The 22,422-nt window shown below is 37.6% G+C and overlaps 1 non-coding gene across 1 annotated transcript; it reads right to left on the bottom strand.

Moving 5' to 3' along the window:
• Positions 1-2,153: 2,153 nt before the first annotated feature.
• LOC127077796 (small nucleolar RNA R71) lies at positions 2,154-2,260 on the bottom strand. The gene has a single exon (XR_007787569.1). It is a non-coding gene; the product is annotated as a small nucleolar RNA R71 (small nucleolar RNA).
• Between the last annotated feature and the right edge of the window lie 20,162 nt (positions 2,261-22,422).

Raw genomic sequence — 22,422 nt, forward strand, 5'->3', positions numbered from 1 at the left:
ATGCAAAATTTTCACTAACTGTCAGAACTTAATTCACATGATAGAAGTACATTTAAAAAAAACAAAAGATGAAATTTATTTTACATTTTATTTAAATTCCAATTGAACTAATCTAACTAACTTCTCAATTTCTAATTGAAATTTGAATTACAAGATGAATTTCATATGAGTTCTAAACATAATGGAGCTCTATAAATTAAACACATCACCCTCGGAATGGGGAGCACTGAAGCTACTCGAAATATGAACTGAATGCATCCAACGCTCGAAGATACAACAGAGTCACCACCGAACTTTATTTATCCTAAAAGACAGAAGGGAGAATATAGATAAAATCCAAGAGGAAATAGAGATGGACAAGGAAGTCTGACATGCAAGGGGAAGGTATTAACACCCCTCACATCCATGGTACTCCATGGGAACCGTTTTGAATGCTCTTGCTTGGATGGTTGTTGCTATCTCCATGTACTTGTAAAACATAAAACGGGTTAGAAAAAGAGCGCTCGAGGAGGATTGTGGCCCTCATGCCTACTTATTCTCATTCTCCAATGAGAAATTTAGAGCCTCGTAGTTCATGGAACCAGAGAGGAAAATGGGGAAAATAAATAAAAGTGCTCGCCAAGGGTTCGTATCCTCGTGCCTATGTATCCTTATAGTGCAACAAGAAGTTAGAGCTATGTAGTTCAGAGGACAAAGACTGAAAAAGAAGACGATTGGAGGGTGGTGTTTAAATAGAAAGAAAAGTCTTACCAAAGCACTAGGACTGACATGGTAAGCGAATGTTGTTTAAACCAAGATAGGATATGGGTTAACCATAGAGGTGTGTCTCTGAATTGTGGTGTCATAACCAAACATAGAAAGATAAAAGTGGTGTCAAAACATAGAAAGGGGGTTAACCATGAAAGGTGTATTCCTGAATTGTGGTGTCATAATCAAGAACAAAAAGATAAAGGTGGTGTCAAATCCAAGAAAGGGGGTTAACCATGAAGGTGTGTCCCTGAATTGAGGTGTCATAACCAAGAACATAAAGATAAAAGTGGTGTCAAAACCAAGAAATAAGGTTAACCATGAAGGTGTGCCCCTGAGTTATGGTGTCATAACCAAGAACAGAAAGATAAAAGTGGTGTCAAAACCAAGAAAAAGGGTTATCCATGAATGTGTGTCCCTGAATTGTGGTGTCATAACCAAGAACAAAAAGATAAAAGTGGTGTCAAAACCAAGAAATGGGGTTAACCTTGAAGGTGTATCCTTGAATTATGGTGTCATAACCAAGAACAGAAAGATAAAAGTAGTGTCAAAACTCAGAAAGGGGGTTAACCATGAAAGGTGTGTCCCTAATAGAGGTGGTTTCAATGGTGTTTAAACAAAAAGGATATGTAATATGAGCCACAAGGATAATTGCAGCCTTGACAATGAATTGACCGGAATTGCACTAAAGTATATGAGCAAAGACAAATACTCTGAGCAACTAGGTCATTCCTCTCATACTCAGAGATATTCTAGACATGTGTAGGAAATATTCCCTATCATCATTCTCTATTATTGCTTAAGGCTCGTGGCATGCAATGTTTATCAATGGCTGACAAGTTGTTGAAGCAGGTTCCCAAAGATACTGGTGGGGATGAGTCAGATGACTAAGATCTGCTGAGTAAATCTATAATCCACTGGAAGTCTTGTACTTGCTGAGAGGCTGAAGCTCTAAAGTAACAGAGGCTGAAAACAATCTCCCTCCTATAGACCTTCCTGATCTCAAAGATTTTCCTTCTTTAACCGAGATGGCAGAACCAGCTCGTGCTCTTAGAGATTACGCCGCTCCATCGCAAGATGAACCGCATTCAAGTATTGCTCCGCCCGCAATCGAAGCAAACAACTTTGAACTTAAACCTTCGTTGTTGCAGGCTGTGCAACAGAACCAATTCTCTGGAAATCTTACCGAAGATCCAAACCTTCATTTATCCGTATTTGTCCAATACGCTGATACTGTTAAAGCTAATGGTGTCACTTCAGAGGCAATTCGACTTCGTCTTTTTCCTTTCTCATTAAGAGATAGCGCTAGAAGATGGCTTCAATCTCTTCCTTCCAACTCAGTCACCACATGGAACGAGTTGAAGAAAGTTTTTCTTGCCCGATATTTTCCGCCAAGCAAAACAGCCATGTTAAGAGCCCAGATAAATGGATTTAAACAGAAAGACAACGAGTCTCTTTTTGAAGCATGGGAAAGATACAAAGACATGATGAGACTTTGCCCACACCATGGTTTGGAAGACTGGTTAGTAATTCACACATTTTATAATGGTCTCTTATACAATACAAGGTTAACAATAGACGCCGCTGCAGGTGGTGCACTAATGAACAAACCTTACGCTGATGCTTACCAGCTTATCGAGAGCATGGCCCAAAACCACTATCAGTGGGGAACCGAACGAACAACGGTGGAAAAACCTCAACCAAAAACTAGCATGTACGAGATAAGTAACCTTGATCACGTCAATGCAAAAGTGGATGCTTTGGTCCAGAAAATTGAAAGTTTAAACGTATCACCTCCAGCCGCCGTGGTTGCTATAACTCAGAATTGCGAGGTCTGTGGAATCCAAGGCCACACTCCTGCGGAATGTCAACTCTTGACTGGAATCCAAGCAGAGCAAGTAAACTATGCTCAAGGAAGCCCCTATTCGAATACCTATAACCCAAATTGGAAGAACCATCCAAACTTCTCATATAAGAGTAATAATGCTTTATACGCACCTGGACAGTCTCCAAATCAAGCCCCATCTATACCTCCGGGATATCAGAAACCGAATCCTAACAATAATACCCCTAGAAAATCCAACTTGGAAATCATGATGGAAAACTTTATAGCTTCCCAACAACAAACCAATAAAGATTTCTTAAACCAGAACATACACACTGGCGAACAACTTAAACAACTAGCAAGCAAAGTAGATGCCCTGGCTACCCATAACAAAATGCTGGAAACGCAAATATCTCAAGTAGCTCAACAACAAGCACCTACTGCTGCACCAACTGGTACATTCCCTGGACAGCCCCAACCCAATCCGAGAAGCCACGCTCATGCAATTATATTAAGAAGTGGAACGGAAGTGGAAGGACCGTCTGACCCAAGGATAGAAAACCAAAACCCTAAGAAATCTACTGAGGAAAGTGAACCTAAGGAAAAGGAAGAGAGTAATAAGGAAACCCTAGAAAATAAGGAACCTTATGTACCTCCACCACCTTACAAACCACCTATACCTTACCCTCAAAGGCTTGTTAAAACCAAAGATGTAGGCCAATTTAGAAAATTTGTTGATCTCCTTAAACAATTAAACGTTACAATTCCGTTTACCGAAGCTATTACGCAGATGCCCTCATATGCTAAATTCTTAAAAGAAATTCTTTCTAATAAAAGGAAACTTGAGGATAGCGAAACCGTTACACTCCCTGCCGAATGTAGCGCTATAATCCAAAACATGCCCCCTAAACTCAAGGATCCGGGTAGTTTCTCTATACCCTGTCACATAGGAAAATTTGTCATCGACAAAGCCTTATGCGATTTAGGAGCCGGAATTAGCGTTATGCCTTTATCCATATGTAAGAAACTGGAAATGGGAGAATTAAGACCGACCAAAATGTCTGTGCAATTAGCAGATCGTTCCATTAAATATCCTGTAGGAATCCTTGAAAACGTTCCCGTACGCATAGGTCAGTTTTACATTCCCACTGACTTCACAATTATGGACATTAGAGAAGATGATACTACGCCTATTATACTAGGAAGACCATTCTTAGCAACTGCCGGTGCAATCATAGACGTAAAACGAGGACGACTCACCTTCGAAGTAGGTGAAGAGAAAATTGAATTCATTCTTTCCCAATTCTTGAAAGCACCTGCAATAGAAGATACATGTTACTTCATGGATATCATCGATGAATGCATAAAAGAAGCAGAGTCAGGAGAAGACAAATCATCAGACTACCTTTTAGAGGACAAATCTAAACAATGCCTAGCAATAACACCGGATCCTACGCAGTGTCTTAACAAACCAACCCCTGATTTGAAAACACTTCCCAAAAATCTGAGATATGAATTCCTAGACTTAGAACTTGAACGACCTGTGATAGTTATTGCAGATCTAGGAAGACTCGAAACAGAAAAACTCCTACATATCCTAAGAAAATATCCAACCGCACTAGGATACCACATCACCGATCTTAAAGGAATAAGCCCTTCTATTTGTATGCACCGCATCATGTTAGAAGAAGACTGTAAAACCTCTAGGGAACACCAGAGAAGACTAAATCCGATCCTAAGTGAGGTAGTAAAGAAAGAAATAACCAAGTTATTAGAAGCAGGTATTATATATCCTATATCTGATAGCAAATGGGTTAGTCCTGTACACGTTGTACCAAAGAAAGGAGGCATAACCGTTATTGAAAACGAAAAAGGAGAAACTATAACTAAACGAATCGAATCGGGATGGAGAATGTGCATTGATTATAGGAAACTAAACAAAGCAACCCGAAAAGATCATTTCCCTTTACCATTCATTGACCAAATGTTAGAACGATTAGCTAAACATTCACATTTCTGTTATTTAGACGGTTATTCAGGCTTCTTTCAAATACCAATTCACCCTGATGACCAAGAAAAGACAACATTCACATGCCCTTTTGGTACCTTCGCTTATAGACGAATGCCGTTTGGTCTGTGTAATGCCCCTGCAACTTTTCAAAGATGCATGATGGCAATATTCGCCGACTTTCTCGAAAATATCATGGAAGTATTTATGGATGACTTTTCTGTATACGGACAAAATTTCGAAGAATGCCTTGAAAACCTGGAAAGAGTTCTGGAGCGATGTGTAAAAGTAAACTTAGTACTTAATTGGGAAAAGTGCCATTTTATGGTACAAGAAGGCATTGTTTTAGGACACATCATCTCGAACAGAGGAATTGAAGTAGACAAAGCCAAAATAGAGGTAATCGAAAATCTTCAACCCCCAAGAACTGTGAGAGAAGTACGAAGTTTTTTAGGACACGCCGGTTTTTACCGACGATTCATCAAAGACTTCTCTAAGATAACTAAACCCTTAACCGGACTGTTGATGAAAGATGCTGAATTCATATTCGACGATAACTGTTTAAAAGCATTTCAAACTCTTAAACAAGCATTGATCTCCGCACCCATTATGCAGACACCAGACTGGAATGAACCATTCGAAATAATGTGCGATGCCAGTGATTATGCTGTAGGTGCTGTTTTAGGACAAAGAAAGGATAAAAAGCTTCACGTTATATATTACGCTAGCAGAACCCTGGATGAAGCACAGATGAATTATGCCACAACCGAGAAAGAACTCCTAGCAGTGGTATTTGCGCTAGATAAATTTCGTTCTTACTTGGTAGGAGCCAAAATAATAGTTTACACCGATCACGCTGCTATCAGGTACCTTTTAACAAAAAAGGATGCTAAACCTAGACTCCTAAGATGGATCCTGTTACTACAAGAATTCGACTTAGAAATCAAGGACAAGAAAGGAACTGAAAACGTAGTAGCAGACCACCTCTCTAGACTTGAGAACCTTGAACCGGAAAGAACATCCATTAATGATGATTTCTCGTATGATAAACTCATAGCTACTTTGGAAGAGAACAACTCCGACATGCAAGTAGAAACCACCTTAGCTATATCTGTCACACCATGGTACGCTGATCTAGTCAATTATTTAGCTGCCGGAATAGTTCCACCTACTTTATCTTACCAGCAGAAGAAACGATTCTTCCACGACATAAAACACTATTACTGGGATGATCCCTTACTTTTCAAAAGAGGCCCCGATGGTATTTTCCGTCGATGTATACCCGAAGAAGAGGTAGAAAATATAATCCAACACTGTCACTCTGCGCCTTATGGTGGACACACAAGTACATCCAAGACCTGCTCTAAAATCCTACAAGCTGGCTTTTATTGGCCAACTATATGGAAGGACGTACATGCGGCTATTAAGGAGTGTGACAGATGTCAACGCACGGGAAACATATCTAGACGTGACGAGATGCCACAAAAAGGTATTTTGGAAGTAGAGATTTTTGACGTGTGGGGGATAGACTTCATGGGACCTTTCCCATCCTCTTTCGGTAACAAATACATACTCGTGGCAGTTGACTACGTATCAAAATGGATCGAAGCTATAGCTTCTCCAACAAATGACACCCGAGTAGTAACTAGACTCTTTAAAAATATAATATTTCCGAGATTTGGCATCCCAAGAATAGTAGTCAGTGATGGTGGATCACACTTTATATCCAAGGTACTCGAAAAACTACTACTTAAATATGGAGTGAGACATAGGATAGCAACACCTTACCACCCTCAAACCAGTGGACAAGTGGAAGTATCTAACAGAGAAATCAAGCAAATACTAGAAAAAACGGTCGCCACTTCAAGGAAAGATTGGTCATTGAAATTACCAGAAGCTTTGTGGGCATACCGAACTGCTTATAAAACTCCCATAGGGACGACCCCATTTAAGCTCATTTATGGAAAATCCTGTCACCTCCCGGTAGAATTAGAACATAAAGCCTATTGGGCTATTAGAAATTTAAATTTGAATTATAAAGCCGCCGGTGAAAAGAGAATCCTTGACATAAACGAATTAGAGGAACTCAGAAGAGACGCCTATGAAAATGCCAAAATCTATAAAGAAAGAACAAAACAATGGCATGACAAGCGTATATCAAGGAAAATCTTCAAGCAAGGCGACGCAGTACTTTTATTTAACTCTAGACTAAAGTTATTCCCGGGAAAACTACGATCCAGATGGTCAGGACCTTTTCATATCACTAAAATCTTTCCCAGTGGAGCGGTAGAAATAAAAGGACAATCTACAGAACCGTTCACCGTAAACGGGCAACGTCTGAAACATTATCACTATGCGGAAACCAACGAGGATTCGCAAATTCTACACTTAGACGAAACGCCCCCAGGACTCATAGACTATATTTAACAGTTTATTTGTCGAGCTTGCGACATTTAAACAAAGCGCTTAGTGGGAGACAACCCACAAATTAATTTGTTATTTTATTATTCTATTATTATTATCATTTCCCTATTTTTCTCTTAATTATTCTTTTAATTTCTATTTAGTATTCATTATTGATTTATAAAAAAAAAGAAAAATATATATATATATAATAATAATAATTCTTTTCTTCTTTCGGCATTTGGCCAAATCCTGACTTAAACTCATGTTTCTCTTCTCTAGCTAACACTAACCAGATGGGACATTTTGATCGTATGGGTATCAAGTTCAGAGGAATGGCTCAGAAACAAAAGTTTGAAGAACTAGCCGTTAGAGAGATGCTACCTAGTTTATATGCTGATGATTGGGCTATGACTGCCCTTGGACTGAGACAGAGTGTCCTGTTTTTGCTGAATCAGATAGGATGGGAGACCTCCCCTATCCTGAGACATTTCACCACCTACCGGAGACTCACACTAGAATTCCTTAGTTCATTAATCTATCTACCCAGCCACGGAAAAGGAATTAGCAGAGGTTTTATCCAGTTCAGAATGTTCAATATGGAGTACCAATTTAATATTAGAGACTTTACCAACCTTTTGGGTTTTCCTACCTCCTTTGATACATTCACTGTAAGCCAGGAAGAACTTTTTGAATATAGAGAGCTTGAACACTTTTGGGGTAAGCTGACTGGAAATGATGAGCCCGAAGAACATGAGTTTCTCTCTGGAAACATACATAACCCGGCTTTTCGCTATTTCCATAAGATCCTGACCCACACTTTATTTGGGAAGAAGCCAAATAGTACTTCAGTTTCACGTGATGAACTCTTCATCATATTTTGTGCTCCCCAGAACCGTCCAGTAAACGATGCTACTTTTATGTTAGCTAATTTGGACCACCTTATCCAGGATGAGCGAGCACCCATTAGAATAGGCGGTTTGATCACTATGATAGGTAATGCTATCGGATTACGTCAGCCTATGCTTGACCTTAGCCCTTTTTGTGGCATTACTACTATGAGTATACCTTTTCTCTTCAACACTATGTTTATAGCAAACATAGGGTCTGATGAGTTCGAGCTTATTATTGATAACCAGGTCCTCTGCCTATTCACCATGCCCGATCCTAGGACTAGTGTTCATAACCAAAGGAACTGGCTCTATAACCTGAATGAAACCCCAACTCCTGCTGGATCCACTAAATCCATCCAGGATTATGAGATTTGTGATGACTATGAGAATTATGTTGACCAGATCTCTCTTGCTGAATCTGACCCTCAGACACCATCCGGCTACCATGATATTGATCCCCCTCCTCAGCCTGTCCTGACCGAAGAATCAGCCATGCCTGATCTCCGACATCATATGCCAGGAACAGATATTAAAACCGTCATTGAAGCTTTGATGTCAGAACAAGACGCCCTCAGGGAAGATGTCCACAACTTGAGACAGGAAATCCTAGAATACATGAGCAGCACGGCAAGTCAGTTACGTATGCTACGGCATCATGTTAACTCTTTTGCTCCTCCGGCCAGAGATCCGAAGATAGATGGAATTTAGTTATTTCTTTCTAAGTTATTTAGTTTTAGGCTAGATTTTTCATTAATGTTATTTGAATTCATGTTCGCATTTATTTTCCTTTCATTTCATTGTTTTCCCTTCCTGTAATACATTATGATCATTTTTATTGAAGCTGTTTAGTTAATTTTATTATGCAATGGCTATTATGCTCTACTGTTGTTACCTATTATTATTATTATACAAAGCAAGTAAGCGTGCACAATACATTAAAATTGCAGACTAAACTGATAATAAGCAAAAATGAAACATTAAAATACGCTACCAAAGTAATTCTGTGAAGCGCCACTAAGCCTTTCCAAAAAGGAAGTGTGACGAGCGTCACACTACCCATAACGGACGGCACGCCTATTGCCTGTTACGAGCGTCACAGCCCTGTGACGAGCGTAACACTCCTCAGACTAGTGAACGTTAAGGAGCCGTTGGAGACGAACGTTACACTTTAACTTTTTACCTTCCCCATTCATTTTTCATTTAACCACACTTAATTACTTTTCAACCACTTTTTTTTCCACCTTCCAAATTCTTCTCCTATAAATACCTACCAAACCTTCCTTCATTCACCACAAAACAATTCTCTCATATCAAATACATTTCTTCTTCTTTCCAAATCATCCATTCAAAAATTCATCACAATGGCGGGAAATCAAAATTTCGGAAATATCATCTTCCGATCCAGAGATGACAACTATCAGCAAGAGCAATTCGAACGTTTCCAACAGCGAGGCGTCGCTTCCACCAGGTACCCCGATTTACCTTGTTTACAACAATTAGGCCTACTCCAAGGTATCGAATGGATGCTCCGTCAAGCCAACTTAACCTTCCTTTGCACTCATAACCAACCCACCTACCCATCCCTAACCTTAGAATTCTTAAGTTCATATGATTACACCACTCCCGCCGGTGAAGACGAATTTCTAACCGGTACGGCAACCTTCCGTATGTTTAACACCGAGTACTCTCTAACCCAACACCAATTGAGTACCATGCTACAATTTCCCACAGAAGGTCTGCTGCATGCCAGAATCCCTCCAACCTCAAACTGGAACACAGTTGGTGTTTTCGGCCTTTTCAAGAAAATTTCCGGTATAGAAACCTACAACTGGGAAGAACTCCTTCTCTCCCATATACATAACCCCACTATCCGGTACTTCATCCGCATCTTGCAAAACACAATTTTTGGAAGACCAAACAACAGCAAGGTCAACTCAAAAGAGCTATTTTTCCTCCAATGCGTCTTCGAACCGGATACTCAGGTAAACGCCGCCTCTTTTCTCTTTCATCATATCCGCACCTTATGTGCTAGAGGCCGGCAACCCTTTATAATTGGTGGATTAATAACATCCATAGCACTTGGCCTTAACCTAGGGGATAAACTCCAAACTTTAGAATCCCTACCTCCCCTGTCTATGGATATCAGCTATTGCCGCTCCAGCCGCCTGATTAAAAACAGAGTAGGCGGAGGATATTATCTTATGGTGAACAATCAGGCTGTCCCAAGCGTTGTTCTACCAAATATCGCCCTAACTGATGTCACAAACCCCGACCGCCACCTCTATGATCTAAACGCTCCTGAAACCACCGAGCCTTTACAAACAAACCCACAAACAGATGAGTTTGAAGAAATGGAACAAGGTGATCATCCTCCTACACAACATTCAGCCCCGCTCAACCCTTCCGGTAATGCAACTGGCCCATCCTCCCAACGTCGTCGACGAAGAAGGCCTGCAACCAACGACGACATTATGGATGCTATCGATGGTATGCAGGCACAGAATGCAGAGATGATGCAGATGATGCGTCAAATGCAACAGCAACAGGATGCTCGGAATGCCATGACCGACCAGCGGTTTACTGAATTGTTCAGCAGGTTCGACAACTTAGACATACGTCAAAGATCACCAGGTCCTAGAACCAGAGGCGGAAGGCAGCCTTAGTTGTTATTTTCCTTGCATTTCCATTTTGTATTTCTTTCCCTTAAAACATTGAGGACAATGTTTAGTTCAAGTATGGGGGGGAAACAATATTCTTCCTATTTCCATTTTTCAAGTATGTTATTTTCCCTTTCATTGTTATTTCCCTGTTTTATTATTTATCTAAAAAAAAAAAAAAAAAAAAAAAAATTATTATTATAATATATATTTATTTCAAGTCAAGTCCCTAATGTGAAAAATTCTTATTATCTATTCCCTTCAATTTTCTTGAGCCATAACAAAAATTCAACACACCCAACAAGTATAAAGGTTGCTTACTTTATAAAACTTGAGTGAAATCAAGACAAAAAAATCATTACCATAACAACGCTCTGAGAACCTCAACATGTTAGATCAGGATAAGTATCTATTATACAAATCCCTCGAACTTTTAGCTTTAGAGTAACCCCCGAGTAATTTATACGAGAAGTCAGCACCATCTTAATAGCAAACTACGTGGAGAACCGATGAATATAAGTGAATGATCCCCAAAGTAATATAAAATATATGAATATATCAGGAAATGCACTGATTAAATTAGGTGATCCTTACCAGATCATTTAATCTAAAGGTTGCAGATCATGCAAGAACACAATATGAAAAATCCATTATGAGTTGGTTCAGTAGGTATCTGGTACTGAACTCGGTAGGGCGGACTACGGTTCGATCCCCCACAATTTGCAATGGACTGAATAATGAAGTTATCCGACTTATGTACCAGAACTTCTAGCTAAAAGCGGATCATAATCACTAACCGGTTACTCCACTATGTGCGCGAAAGGATAAAGGGCTTAATGTGATTTTGCTAGAATGAAAGCGGGTGAAATAAAAGTAAAGGAACTAGGATAGCTATAATGGCAGTACTTGAACTGATTTGCATAAGGTAGGGTTATCTAAGTTGTAACGGTAGTTGTTGATGTCAAGATTAAACTCAAAATTGCTTCTAAACAAAATCCATTTGCAACCTATTACGAATTGATGTGTGTTTTGAAACTTCGCCTGGCTAAATTTTTGAAAACGATTTCTATACTGAATTTTTGCTTGAGGACAAGCAAAGATCTAAGTATGGGGGAGTTTGATAACACGAAATTATATCATATTTTAGGACTTAATTCCATTAAATTCTATGACTATTTATTTCTGTTTACTGCATTTTATGAGATATTACGTGGTATTTTCTTCCTAATTGTCGCAGGTAGTCTATTTTGAAGAACAAGTGAAAATGGAAGAAAAGGGGGTGCAAAAAGGAGAGAAAAGGGACCAAATGCCAAAGCCCAGCCCAAAGCGCACAAGTCACCAACGCTGTGCCTGTGACGGACGTCACAGGGTGCGTGACGAGCGTCACGCAAAACAGCCTTGTGACGGACGTCACACATAGTGTGACGAGCGTCACACAATTCCACTACCTTTTTGGCGCAAGTAACGCCCTCAGAAAGACTTGAAGAAGAACGTTGAGAAGTTGGTCTCCTATACCCACGCCGTGCATGTAGCCACGTTGAAGAATGGGAGAAACGGAAAGCAGTTACCAACACTATTATAAATAGCCATCTCACAAACCTAAAACGCTCTCGGTTTTTCCACACTCATATTGCCGAAGCTCTGCCAAATTTTCTTTTCACGCCTTTTGCTTATTTTTTTCCTTTCCAGCACGTAACATTGTTTATTTTATTTATTTCTTTTGCAAGTTCTACATTCTTTTTCCCTTGCAATTTACCTTTCCCTTTTTAGCATTTAGATATTTTTCGCATAATAGTTTCTACACCGGAAACTATTGTGCAACTTTTTATCGGATCTAACCTTACGTTAGATTCTAGTTTTATTTCCTTGATTTAATTTACTGTTTAATTGAAGAATCGAAGAACAAATCCTACCGGCTTGTGGTGGAGTGTTCAAGACTATTGTATTACACATTCAGGTTCTTTAATCGTTATTTAATATTTTGTTTTATTATTTATCTATATTATCTGCCTGGAATGAGTCTGTTTATGCATGATATGTATTCTTGTTTATTTAGCATGTCTGGCTAATTCGCCTAGGTATCGGTATGTAAAGTAAGCAGAATAAGGGATCAAGACTGAGTCGGTCTATCTAAACTTAAAATCAAAATCAATCTTTTTACGGTCTCAACTTACAGGTTTAATAACAAGATTTTTTACAAAAGTAAAAGACATAAAGAAGTTAAAATCAATAGAGCGAGAGTTTGAGATTTTAACTGGACAGTGTAAGTTAGGCATTAATTCTAGATCAGGGCGAGAGCAAGTTTTAGAGTTAATTAAATTCTGACCTTTTCCAAAAAGTATTTTTAAAGATTGAATGTGAGGACGAGAGTTAAGCATTTGGATTTAATTATATAACCTAAGTCAACAGAGCGAGAGTTTGAGATAAGGGTGTTTAAAACGGTCAGTATTTTCTTAAAAAGAGTTTCTGCAACTTTATTGCTTTCAAAATATGGTTTTTGACTTAATTATAAGTGACAGCAACATTAATATAAAATCATGGTTTATTCAACAGAGCGAGAGTTTGAGATAGAACCTTTAACCAATAAAGTTAACCGAAACGATTCATTTTAAAACCAAGAAGCCGACAAAGACTTGATTCCCTAGTTTTGACGAACTACATACCGATATCCGTTTTATTAATATTTAATCTAGATATTAGTTTAGCTCTTAGTTTTCCCCCAAACAATCAAACATTTTCACCTTAGATTTACGTAGTAACCTTAGATAACGGTATATCGATTCATAAGTCCCTGTGGGATCGATATCTTTTAAAACTATGCGATAGAACTGTGCACTTGCAGTTTGTATCCCATTCTCGACTCACCCAGTTGAGCGATCAGGTGCTAATATCTTCCCTATGTGTAACCAACTCCTTACCTGTAATCTCTGACATTTTATTAGTTATGATTTGAAAACTTCTTATCTTTGGGTTTGTTCATACTTTTTCCTTTTTCCTTTGGAAACAATAAAAGCGCGGTGGCGACTCTTGTTTTATTGACGTTGAGTTAACCAATAGCTCAGTGGTCATGAATTTATCGCTACACATGGTAATTTGGATTTCAATTGAGATTAGTGGAGTTCGAAATTTGGATTATGGTGGTTTCTTCAGTTCCAAGTCACCATGTTCAACTCAATGTGACATCTTACTCATGAGTCTTTTTGATCCCACTTTTCTTGCAATGTGTTGACATCATATCAAAGATTTAAACATGACAAGAAATGTTGCATTTTGATGCTTGAGCACAAAGTTATGGCACGTTGAAGTTGGCATGAAAATCTTGTAATGTAACTTAGAAAATTCTAAGTCCCAAGTGGCTGAAAATGACCTGTAATGTCTCAAAGAATTCCATGGCCTTCCAAGAATAATTTGACTTTGATCCTTGAAGAAACCTTGTAGAGGGAATCACAAATGATATTGTGAAAAACACATCAGCCTCAAATGTTAAAGAATGAAGAATTTATAATCTTTGAATGTTGAGAAAAAGTCACCTGAAAATATGTCAAATTTCACTAAGTCAACAAATGACCTATAATGTCTTCAAACATTTGATGATCCTTCAAGCATAATTGACTCTTGTCATGTAAAGAGAAGTTATAGAGGATATTAAGAAGCATTATATGCAAAAAGAAGCATTCAAAAATATTGAGAATTGAAAGAGGTGTGATCCTTTGAAATTTGAGTTCAAATGTTGACTTTTTGGTCAAACCTCTTGGAATAAACTTATGTACTTGGACTTTTCTTGCATTTCAAGGTACATTTATTATCATATGAACTCAAAATAAGGTGTAATTGAATATACTTTGATTGATTTGCTCAAAGTTTGAGGTAACTTGTTGAAGAAGGCATGGAAATAAACCCAAGAACCTTTGACTTTTCTTGAGAAAATAAGCAACACAACTTTGAGATGCTCTTGTTCAAAATGAGATTGAAATGTTCTTGAGAACCTTAAAGACTGTTTTTTTAGGAATAGCCCCTTGAAAACCTATGGTTGACCACACTTTACTGAGGAATCAAAGAAAACCTATCTGGGGAGCCATACTTGATGTCTTGATGAAAAGCCCTACCTGGCACAATAAACTTAAAGAAAACAAAACATATTTTCACAAAGGCAAAACACCAACAAAGAGGTGCTTGATGATCCCTGCAAAAGTAAAACTCAAAGATGAGAGGGATAAGACAAAGATGTGATCTTGATTTTATGCAAGGATGCAAATGATATGTGGGATCTTAGGGTAAAAAATTAGGGTATGACAAACAACAATGCAAAATTTTCACTAACTGTCAGAACTTAATTCACATGATAGAAGTACATTTAAAAAAAACAAAAGATGAAATTTATTTTACATTTTATTTAAATTCCAATTGAACTAATCTAACTAACTTCTCAATTTCTAATTGAAATTTGAATTACAAGATGAATTTCATATGAGTTCTAAACATAATGGAGCTCTATAAATTAAACACATCACCCTCGGAATGGGGAGCACTGAAGCTACTCGAAATATGAACTGAATGCATCCAACGCTCGAAGATACAACAGAGTCACCACCGAACTTTATTTATCCTAAAAGACAGAAGGGAGAATATAGATAAAATCCAAGAGGAAATAGAGATGGACAAGGAAGTCTGACATGCAAGGGGAAGGTATTAACACCCCTCACATCCATGGTACTCCATGGGAACCGTTTTGAATGCTCTTGCTTGGATGGTTGTTGCTATCTCCATGTACTTGTAAAACATAAAACGGGTTAGAAAAAGAGCGCTCGAGGAGGATTGTGGCCCTCATGCCTACTTATTCTCATTCTCCAATGAGAAATTTAGAGCCTCGTAGTTCATGGAACCAGAGAGGAAAATGGGGAAAATAAATAAAAGTGCTCGCCAAGGGTTCGTATCCTCGTGCCTATGTATCCTTATAGTGCAACAAGAAGTTAGAGCTATGTAGTTCAGAGGACAAAGACTGAAAAAGAAGACGATTGGAGGGTGGTGTTTAAATAGAAAGAAAAGTCTTACCAAAGCACTAGGACTGACATGGTAAGCGAATGTTGTTTAAACCAAGATAGGATATGGGTTAACCATAGAGGTGTGTCTCTGAATTGTGGTGTCATAACCAAACATAGAAAGATAAAAGTGGTGTCAAAACATAGAAAGGGGGTTAACCATGAAAGGTGTATTCCTGAATTGTGGTGTCATAATCAAGAACAAAAAGATAAAGGTGGTGTCAAATCCAAGAAAGGGGGTTAACCATGAAGGTGTGTCCCTGAATTGAGGTGTCATAACCAAGAACATAAAGATAAAAGTGGTGTCAAAACCAAGAAATAAGGTTAACCATGAAGGTGTGCCCCTGAGTTATGGTGTCATAACCAAGAACAGAAAGATAAAAGTGGTGTCAAAACCAAGAAAAAGGGTTATCCATGAATGTGTGTCCCTGAATTGTGGTGTCATAACCAAGAACAAAAAGATAAAAGTGGTGTCAAAACCAAGAAATGGGGTTAACCTTGAAGGTGTATCCTTGAATTATGGTGTCATAACCAAGAACAGAAAGATAAAAGTAGTGTCAAAACTCAGAAAGGGGGTTAACCATGAAAGGTGTGTCCCTAATAGAGGTGGTTTCAATGGTGTTTAAACCAAAAGGATATGTAATATGAGCCACAAGGATAATTGCAGCCTTGACAATGAATTGACCGGAATTGCACTAAAGTATATGAGCAAAGACAAATACTCTGAGCAACTAGGTCATTCCTCTCATACTCAGAGATATTCTAGACATGTGTAGGAAATATTCCCTATCATCATTCTCTATTGCTTAAGGCTCGTGGCATGCAATGTTTATCAATGGCTGACAAGTTGTTGAAGCAGGTTCCCAAAGATACTGGTGGGGATGAGTCAGATGACTAAGATCTGCTGAGTAAATCTATAATCCACTGGAAGTCTTGTACTTGCTGAGAGGCTGAAGCTCTAAAGTAACAAAGGCAAGTCCCATCAAGTGACCAAGGCACTTATAGCCACTTGACAAAGATAAAGGGAATGTGACAGATGAAAGGATCTAGTTGATCAAAGATAATTTGGTCAAGCCAAATCAAAGGAGTGAGATTGATGAAAAAATAAATGCATGATCATAAAAAAACTATCCTAAGGTCTCATTGTTAGGTAACCCAAGAGAAAGCCATGTGGGTGCAAAGTGTACTATCATATTTATCATTGTTAGGTAGCCGAAGAGAAAGCCATATGTGTGCAAATGTGTGCTAAGCCTAAGCAGATGAATGCAATAAGCAAGAGGCATAAATCAGAGGAAAAAAAATCACAATTTCAAAGTTTCCACAGGAGCAAAGGCAGGTCAAAGTGTCCACAAGATCCACGGATCTAAGGTCACTCCAAGTCAAGCAAATGGTCTAAGTCCTAAGTCCAAAGAGGTCATCAACACTACAAGTCAAGCATAGGTTTAAGATCAAGTCAAAGTCAATTTATCATATTTTGATTCATTAAGATTAACAAGCAAATCAATCAAACCAGATAAGAAGCAACAGGTGAATAAGGCAAGATGAATAGAGTATGAAGGGAGATGATGATTAATGTGACATGAAATTAAAGTGCAATAAATAAATGGCATAAAAGTAAATGACATAAATTAAATGACTTGCATTAAATGGCAATAACTAAATAGAAATAAAGTAAAGTGCAAGAAGTAATGTTAGGAGTTAGTAATCAATTAATTGTGTCGGGATAATTTAGCGTTATGTTAAGCAATTGTAAGTAGGCCTATGTAGAAGCCATACCTATCTGAAGTCGGTCAATAACAATATATGTGTCAGACATGTTAGAGAATTAACACAAAGTTAATCTCCTACAACATGTAACACAATGATCAAAGAAGAGAAAAGATGAAAATAGGAAGCGTGAAGAGAAGAGCTAAGGCAATCACATAGGGATCAATCTATTCACAAATCAAAGGACTCAAAATATGGCACATCAAGGGATAAATTATCATTGATGCAAAATATTGAAGATGATTCATGATCATTTATCGACAAATTTTAATCAAAGAAGGTTGAATCAACCTCAAGTCCATCTATCAATGATTTGAGATATGGAAAACCTCATCAACCAAGTAATCAACTTAATCAAAACATAAAGTGAATAACAAAAAGAAATAAAAATGATTTTAAAACAAAAGAAAAGAGAAAATTCCAAAGAGGTATCAAAACACCAAATAAAAGTCCAATAAAAATGGAGGAAGTCAACAAAGTTATAAGTAACTTGATATTAAAATTTAGGGTGAAAATGTTTCAAAATGATTAAAATAAAAATGGAAAATGGAAATTAAATGAAAAATAAAAGAAAATATGAATTAAACGCAAAATGACTTTTAAAAATTATGCCAAAATTATATGTGGTAGATAATATTTTTATGAAATTATGAAAAAAAGTTGGACTAAAAAAATAATAAAGGAGCTATTTAAAATGAAATTTGGAAGAAAAAGAAATTAAACGAAATAAAAATAGAAAAAAAATTCAAATGTAACGGCTAGTGAAGTGGCGCGTTCTGATTGGCCAAGGAATTCAAATTTCCCTCTGAAGCGCGCAAAGCAAATTCGTATTGAACCTCCAAAATTTAATTTTGCAGGTTCATGAACTCGAAGTTTTAAGCCTAAACACCGAACGTGCAAGCTTCTACTTCATTCATCATTCATGTCCATATGCATCAGAGCAATTGATTTGTTATGAGAAGAGAGAATTTGCTCAAACTCATGAAGAACCCTAGTTCTTAAAAGTTAAATTAAATAACCAAATCAAAAGATAAATCAAAGGTAGATGAGGGATTTCAATCAGTGGAACAACACGAAGAGAATAGTAACATGTTTGAAGTGTAATTTCACTTGTAACTACCGTGTCCAAATCTAGGTCGAAGGTTGAAACGGTGAAAATGGTCACAACAATTTAGGAGGTCTCGAAGCTTGGTTCCAGTTGGAGAAGGTTCAAAGGATGCCAGTGAAGCTTTATGGGCAAAGAAACTCGAAGGTAATGGCTTGAATTCATGGAACCGTTAGTTGGTTTTTTTGTGCTTTCGAATTTTAGTGAGGCAGGGATTTCTTGGTTCTTCAAGCTTGGAAAATGAGGCAAAACCTTGCTCTTTTTCCAAGGAAGTGAGTGATGTCAAGGTTCGTGTGAGATTGGATCCTAAATGTGTGAATCAAATCAAAAATTCTAGGATCCAAACCGTGTGAAAAATTGGCACCAAACCCGTGATTTTAGCGTTTTTGAAGTCGTTTTGTGTTATGGTGATATGTGTTTGGTCATTATAAATTAGTTTGTGTGTGCGGGAAGTGGTCCCAAGTTCAATTTAGTATGATTTCATTATACGTGACGGTGCAAAACAGAGTTTAGGTCACCATGTTCATGATTTGGCCAATTCCAATCCACTCGTGTGTTTTCCAATTTTATTTGAGCCAAATGATTCTTTCATGGAGTAGAACACAATTCAAAAAGAACATAGTCCAAAGGATGTTTGATAAGGAAATGGAATGCTTGAGAAGTTAGGGTCCTGACCTGAGTTTTAGGCTGGGCAATTGGTCAAGCAGCTTGAGGCATGTTTGATCATTTTGAGGTCCCAAGTTGATAATACCATAACTTTGGATTCCTTCATTCATTATGAGCTAAACTTGGGCCAAAAACTTTGACCTAAGCATAGCAAGATGCAAAAGGAATGGGATCAAAATAATACTTGAGCTGAAAATGGAAAGGGTTGAAAGTAGTGGTCCTGACAAGGTTTTGGCACATTTTGGCAACTTGGTACTTTGCACAAATGAGGCCTTCAATGATGGAATTGATATTTGACCCTTGAAAAAAAGTTGTAGAGAATATCAAAAGGCACATTTGGCTCAAAGAATCTTGGAATTGGATAAACATTGAATAAGTTATGGAGTTTGGACCAAAGGCATGGCATAATTGCAAGTTAGGTCACACCAACTTGTACCCATTTGTGCAAACTTGATGTTTTCTTGCATTTCAAGCCACAATGATGATAGAACAAGAATACCTTGATGAAACTTTGATTAGGGCCTCAGTGATCTTGAGAGAAGCTTGAAGATTTAGTGACGTGGCATGAAAATAAACACATGAACCACCTTTGAGTCACATGGAAAAACTTGCATTTCCTTTGATCAAAAGACCTTTTTCTTGCCTTGATTTAGAAAATGATCACCTATATGAGCAACAAGAACAACCAAGTACGAACTCTTATTGAAGTTAGGGTTAGCTGACATACAAAACAAGATGAAACCCTAATGTTAAGATACAAACCACAATGTGGCCATGCTTGTGATCCCATGACCAAATGCAATGGTCATGCATGATATGATTTGATGTGTGAAAATGAATTATGCAAAATGAAAAAGGGAGTGGAAATTTTGGGGATAACGGCTGCCATTATTTAATCATCTTAGGCCTGAAGGTGCGAATTGCGTTAGCTTTTCAGGTTTTCATGTGGAAGAGGAGTAAATACAGAAATAACCAAATATTTGCTCGTGATAAAAGGAGTTGTGTTGTAAGGAGTAGAAGATAAACTTGCTGGTTTGGTTTGCCAGGGATTGACTGAAATATTATGCTGGGGAGATAGATCAGCTACAAAGCAAAATGATTCATATGCATGGTGTATACAATGTATGATTGTTTGATTATGATGTATATGCAACATGAATTATGGGGTAATGCGATATGTATTTTTATGTGGAAGATAGACTTCGACTCGTCGGTATCCACACCAGAGAACTTGCACTGAAAATCTTTCATGTTACCACTATTGCTAGGGAAAATCCTGTTGGATGAGGACTACCATCTGGCTCTGCTAGGGAAGAAGGATGCATGACCTGACCGAGCAATTGCTGAGATACAATCGTACATAAAGTGTTTAATTTTTGACTACTAATAATCCACTGAGGAGTTTTCAACAATCAACAAATGATAAGGTTATTATTTTGATTATCTTTTTATTATTCTCAAAGTTTTATGGAAATATACAATCAGGGTTGGCAGTTATTTTACAAACAAAATGCGGGAAAGTAAAATATGAGAAGTTACTGAATAACAACTGAATTTTATTGATTGTGGAAAATTTTGTACATGTAGGATGTGTATAGGGATGCGAAAATCCTAAAAGAGGAAATTGGAAAAATTGAAAAAAAAATTAAGTGGTAATGGGAAATTTGTATGAATTTCCACTAATTACAATATTGGTTGTCATTCACTGTAGCAATGGGCTCCGATACTTTTCTTCTGTTGACGGTGATTAGACTGATTTGATGCCATCTAAGGGTTGAAAATATGCTCAAAAGATAACGTCAACATATAGTCAAATGCCTTTATCCCTAACTTTTGTGTGGAACTTTTGATTCTTTTGTCCACCAGGATGCCATTTTTGTCTAAGTCTCCCTTTCGGGTTTTCAACTTTGCGGGCTTGTATATTTTTTTGTTTATGAAGGTGAGAAAAACAAGAAAGGGGGGGGGGGTTTGAATTGTTTGGAAAATAAGTGCTTTTTCAAAATGAAAATCACACAAGGATTTTATACTGGTTCGCTTATAACACAAAGCTACTCCAGTCCACCCGGCCAAGGTGATTTCGCCTTCAACAAGGACTTAATCCACTAATCTTGAAAGATTGATTACAAACAGCGTCTAAGAGAAAGATCTCTTAGTCCTCTCAAGTATACAGACTGCATAGAGTCACTTGAGGAAATACAACAAAGATAAAAACTTATGTAATCTAGAGTGCTTCTAAGATAAGCAAATATTACAACAGTAAGAACAAAAAAAAATGTTTCACGTTTTAAGCAAAAGCTTTGTGAAGATTGACAGAATAAAACGTTTTTATGAGTGTTGATGTTTCAGTATATGCTTGTTGTGTTGTTGTACTTGTTGTTGTACACACAATGTTGATTTGCAGTCCTTTATATATGGGAATGAAGTAGTCGTTGAAACTGATGGTCAATGCTTTGAATTAATGCCATAACTTATATAGCTTCTTGCCAAGACAACTTTCTCTCCTTGAATGACTACTTTCCAAATATAGTTCCTTTTCATTTGAATTTGGAGTTTAACGTCTCTTTCTGCATTAGGAAATCCATTTCCAAAACTTTATTTAAAGTTAACGTTACTCTTCCTTATTTAGCAATTCCATAATCAGAGTCTTCGTGTTTCTGGAGATCTTGGAATCTTGCTATCTAACTTCTGATGTTGATCTCTTTCGAGTTCTGATGGTTTCTTCTGATAGCGCTGAGAACTTCTGGAGTTTGACATACCGTTGTTCAGAGTCAGAACTTCTAGAGCGTACTTCTTGTTCAGATGCTTCTGATATTTTGCTGTTTTGCTCAGAGTTAGACTTTCTTGAACGTGTTTCTACTTCAGATGCTTCTGGTCTTCTGATAATTTGTATCTGATATGATTATGTATCTGATGATTTCTTCCTTCTTTCCTTAGAACCCTGCACACTTAGAAACTTTTTGTTAGGGTGCCATTTTTGGTTTCATTCTTTGTTATCATCAAAATCATGGAATCTGTTGTAGAACAAAAATTGTTCTTACAATCTCCCCTTTTTTGATGATGACAAAACAAACTTAATTAGCAGATGAAACATAAACAATATCAGATCGGATAGACAGGAGCTCCCCCTGAGATAGGCTAGGGAGTTCAGAAGTTCTTACCAGAGCTTCCAAGCAATGAGGTTTCTTGATACCTTCTGCAATTTCTTAAGTCTAGAGTTAGATAAATTTATTTTTAAGAAAAATATATAGCAGAGTGCTTAAGGTATTTAGACAGTATTTTCATCAGAGCTATTAATGACTTCTCCCCCTTTTT

The sequence above is a fragment of the Lathyrus oleraceus genome, chromosome 4, assembly GCF_024323335.1.
Source record: "Lathyrus oleraceus cultivar Zhongwan6 chromosome 4, CAAS_Psat_ZW6_1.0, whole genome shotgun sequence".
NCBI classification, from domain to species: Eukaryota; Viridiplantae; Streptophyta; class Magnoliopsida; order Fabales; family Fabaceae; genus Lathyrus; species Lathyrus oleraceus.